General features: G+C 31.4%; 1 long non-coding RNA gene across 1 annotated transcript; it reads left to right on the top strand.

The window, feature by feature from the left end:
• The first annotated feature begins 6 nt into the window (after positions 1-6).
• LOC142242479 (uncharacterized) lies at positions 7-796 on the top strand. The gene is made up of 2 exons (XR_012724119.1): positions 7-234; positions 299-796. It is a non-coding gene; the product is annotated as an uncharacterized LOC142242479 (long non-coding RNA).
• Positions 797-5,000: the final 4,204 nt, after the last annotated feature.

The raw sequence follows: 5,000 nt of genomic DNA, 5'->3' as shown, positions 1-5,000 counted from the left end.
GTGCCACCAACTAGAACAAAGTGCAACAATTCCTATATCAAGAACTTCTGGATGAAAATGTGCATCATCGGTTTAATTTGTTATTTTGTGAATTGAAATTGCTGGAAATTTATTCCAATTATCTGGTCATCAAGTTCCTGAAAATTGCCAGTATTTTAATAACAACAATTTTGTAACACCAACGTTCTTGAGGAAATCACGAAGTACGTGGTCAGTTGGAAGAAATACAAATTGGTAAGTCAAAATAAAAAGTGAAATGAAAACATAATGGAAATCACAGAACTCGATTGTTTTGCAGAAAACTAAAATCATTGAATGGTATATTCTTGGAAGATGTTGGCCGATGAAAAACCGATGAAGGAAACAACAAAGAAAAGTTTTCAGAAAACTTACAAAGTGCAACCAATTAAAACAAAGTGCAACAATTCCTATATCAAGAACTTCTGGATGAAAATGTGCATTACATCAATTTACATCCCGTCATCAGTTTGATATTTTGTGATTTCCTCTTGCTGGAATCTATTCTAACACACAAGCCAACAAGTTCCTCGATAGTAAATATTTCAAATTGCCAGCATATTAATGACACCAACATTATGGAGGAAATGGAATTATACATGTAAAAATGTTTAAGATATTTAAAGTTGTATTCATAGTTTTATTTATTAATACGTTTAATAAGATAATTACATTTTGATTGGTATAATATTATTATTTTCATATATTATTAATGTTATTTTTAAGATTATTATATTTGTTAACGAAAAAATAATAAAATTTACAAAATCCCTAGAAATTTAGTATTGACTTTCAGTTAGAACTAGGATTGACTTTCATACAAATTGTGGTTTGAAAGTATTCGCAACAATGCTAGTTTTTTATTTTTCTCACATTGAAAACTGTTTGAGAAATTATTGAGTAGCGATGCACTTCAATTTGAGGATTACAATTGAGAAATTATTGCTATTGTGTTGAATTTTACTGTTGAGGGTAATGTCTGTTTTTTGTTGAGAACGCGATTTTCTCAACAATTTCTCAACTTGAATATTACCCTAATCCTTTGAAAAAATGTTTGAAAAATTATTGAATTTTAGTATTTTTCAAACGTTTGTGTTTATTGGGATACTACTTTTTGCAACGATGTTTTTTTATGGATAAATTTGACATGGAAATAATTGAGATCCATAAAGAGATAATTCAAATTTGGTTTATATCAGTGTTTGATATATCGGTCTATCGATTTAAGTTCTTGAGAGTATAGAAGGAGCACTTATCTTCCAAATTAGAACAAATGTTCCAGATCTATTTCTTGTGCTTATTCGAGAAATGGGAGTAAAAATTTACAGTATTAAATATCAAATCATATGATAACAATATTTCATCGGATTCACTTGAACGCTTAGGAATTTAAGACTCGTTTAAAATGCATACTAAAATGATTCCTATAAATCCAGAATCTGCTGAAGCCTCCAAATATAGAAACTTTAAATTTCTTGACCTGTACCACTTGAAGCTATCTTCTTGACAAAGTACCTTCAAACAATTACAAGTAACGAGAGGAGTTTGAAGTAAACTATTTTAATTGATCCAAGATGGATCACATAAACATTCGGCCTGGCCGAATTTACAACAGCATATATACTTGTTTCTACTAGATACATTAACATGTCGATAACGCGTATGGTTTTACACACCCATAAAAAGTGAACCCACCATTAAGTAAAACGTTGTTTTATTTTACAAAAATATAACAAAAACATTTTACGAATTGCAACATGATACAAAAAAGTTAATATATTATAGCCTGTGTCATTCTCCAGACCAACATTTGTGATACCATCTTAAGTCTTTAAAATTTGTTGAGAACTGTATATAAAGATTTCTATATACATATATTTAAATCAACCGATTTGGACAGAATTGTTTATACTTGTCAAACTCGACAGGGTTAAAATGAAAATTGGGTAATGTTCTAATTTAACAGTCATACATATGTATTAGAGGTATAGGAAAATGTCAGTCATTTTCACAATTTTTCGACTTAGCAGTGGCGATTTTTTAAATCCAATTTTTATTTAAAATTCTGATCAAATAAAATTGTGTTGCCAAAATTTAAATTTGTATGTAACCCTAGGGGTTAAGAATATGTATATCGCCAAACGAAATGTGTGCGATTCCGAATATCGGAACATACCCCATAGTAAGAATGTGAATTCTAGTCGCAGTGCAAAATTTCACGAAAATCGGATTAAAACTTTGGACTCTGTAGTAATATAAGTGCATATCGGGCGAAAGATATATATGGAAGCTATTTCTAAATTGGAACCGATTTCTACCAAAATTAAAAAGTTCTATTCTGACTTAAACACATTTGTGCCAAATTTTAAGACGATTGGACTGCGACCTAGACTTAGAAAAAGGAATGACGGACGGACATGGCTACCGACTTGATCATTATTTCCAAAGACACAATGTGTGTGTATCTAGTCTCCTTCTGGGTGTTGCAAACATATGCAACACCCAACTTATATGTAATCCACAGTGGTGCGCAGGGTATGAAAATGTACTCATTTGAGAAACTTACGAACGCAAATTAGTAAACTTCACCCGTTCTAGGAAAACGTTTTCAAACTTCATTTGTATAGAATTTTTTTTTAACGTTATTAGTTCATTTTGATTAAAGTAAGCAAAAAGTAATTCAAATTAGTAATATTATAGTTACCTCAAGCGCGTGATAGAGATGCAATATAAACTATTTAACATAAAAAGTCAATAGCAATAACTAAATATATATACAGAATGTGAAAATTTTAACCAAATATTTGGTTGATTGGACGACAGAGTGAATCTCTGAATTCTTCTAAAAAATCTGATCAAAACTCAGTATTGCAAAATGAGTTTTTAATGGCGAATTTCTCTACCAATGCTAATTCTATTTTACTTACAGTTCGGACAATCGTCAATAATTTTACTTACAGTTCGGACAATCAATTGCCAAAATTTCCGTTTATTTGCCAAATTATCGGATATATTCCTTTTGGTAAAATGATGAACACCTCTCAGGTACGAAAACATTGTATCGAAAAATCCCCCGCTTTGGTTTAAACGCGTAAAGCTCGGTTTGTTTCCTTGTTGATGCTCATCAGAACCAAGATACAACAATTTGACGACATAATTCACAAGTTGATTTCCGGACATTGTTCTAAAAAAAGGAAGATTTTGCTTAAATTATTACGGCAGATGGAGAATTAGCAAACTTGATGCATGCTATTTGCACCAATGGTTTTAAAAAAGTATTGTGCTTTTAAGGAATACCTGCGTATATTCAAATTTACACTTCTTGGAAGATGCTTCAAAACTTTTGCTTAACGTTTTTATTTTTAAGGCCGGTATGCACCTCTAGCGAAATTTTCGGTAGCAAAAATGTATTTAAGTCTACAACAACAAAAAAAAACAGGGCTGTGTACACAAATTTTAAACCAGCTAATCGCTATTAAAAATTGTTAATATATGTTCCAAATATTCCTCAAATAAATTGTTTATTATTTACAGACCTTTTAAAACTTTTACGCACACAATGATTGTAATAAATTAAATGTTTGCTGCCAAAATATTGTTACGAATTTGATAATTATAGATATAAGTTTATTTAAATTAGTTTCCGTTAATTTAAAATTTAAAATTGTAACGATAAAATTTCGCTATCACTTGTTGGAATCATCTATTCATTTTCTAGTATTTTCCTGAATTTCTTTTATGTTCTTTTGTTTGCTTACCGAAATGTTAGTTCTTACTCTCTCATAGAATAACAACCCCTTTGCTTTGTTATTTTGCTTTCTCATTTCATCTCATTGTCTATTGTCATTGTTGTTGTAGTAATGCGAGCATATATCTATGTGAGTGTGTATGTGTTTGGCAGCCACCAGACGAATTACTTAATGGTCGTAGATCCTTCTAGCATTGTCTAAGAATGTTCTGGCGTTGCCAGAATATTGTAGTGCTACCAGAATGTTCTCGTATTGCCACACCGTCATATATAAAAGCGCTCGCATGCTGCTAACGAGTCAGTCTTAATTAAAGCGTCAAACGAATAACTTCAGTGTGAACGAATTGTAAAGTGTGAAGTCATAGTAAATAAATTGTAGATTGTCGTTATTTAAAAGAACTGTGTTTTAATTGTCGGGTAATTAAAAACGCCTAAATATAAAAACGTAACAATATGCTTTTGACAACCCTGTTATTTTCATTAGAGGTGCGTACCAGCTTACGAAATTGAACGCTACCGAAAATTTCGTTAGCATAAATAGCAATGCATTTCTTATGGGAATGAAATTTTTCGCTAGAGGTGCATACCGGCCTTTAGTTGGTAATTCCACTTCAGTAAATTCAACTTTAAAATTCTCTTGGAATGATGTTTGTTGAAGAATTTCTGTCGTTGGTTTAAATGTGCAAGTCACTATCAGAGAATGAAGCCGTAAAATCGCGCTGCTTATTTTACCGCCTATTTGTCGCCGTCATCGCCAAATAACTCAGCGTATATCGATTGTAATGTAGCCACCAATAAGTCGATATACATTCTTTAATATCTGAAAAAGCTTCATCTCTTTCCCATTCCCTGCCCAAAGAAAGAGGTTAATATTTCAATATTACGATTTTATAATAATTTAACAAATATCATGCACAAAAGGAGTGATTAATACATAAATTAGATATTAAGATGGGTTGTACGATTAATCTCATAGTGGTTCGGATACGTCTAGTTTCATGTTTTAATTGACCGACGCCGAGTACGCATATTTAAGTCAGCTTGAGGCTACTTGATACTGATTGATACTGAGGCTACTTGATACTATAGCTACTTGATACTGATTGATTGTAAGTGGAAGGTTCAATATTTTGGCAAAAACTACAACAATTACTAATACATTTTTCTGATTTAAATCAATATATTTGATTACTTGGCGGCTAAATTTGAGTCGAGATGAGTCGATATATTCGGC

This window comes from Haematobia irritans, unplaced genomic scaffold (assembly GCF_050003625.1).
Source record: "Haematobia irritans isolate KBUSLIRL unplaced genomic scaffold, ASM5000362v1 scaffold_176, whole genome shotgun sequence".
NCBI lineage: Eukaryota > Metazoa > Arthropoda > Insecta > Diptera > Muscidae > Haematobia > Haematobia irritans.
This window is presented reverse-complemented; position numbering and strand designations above follow the sequence as displayed.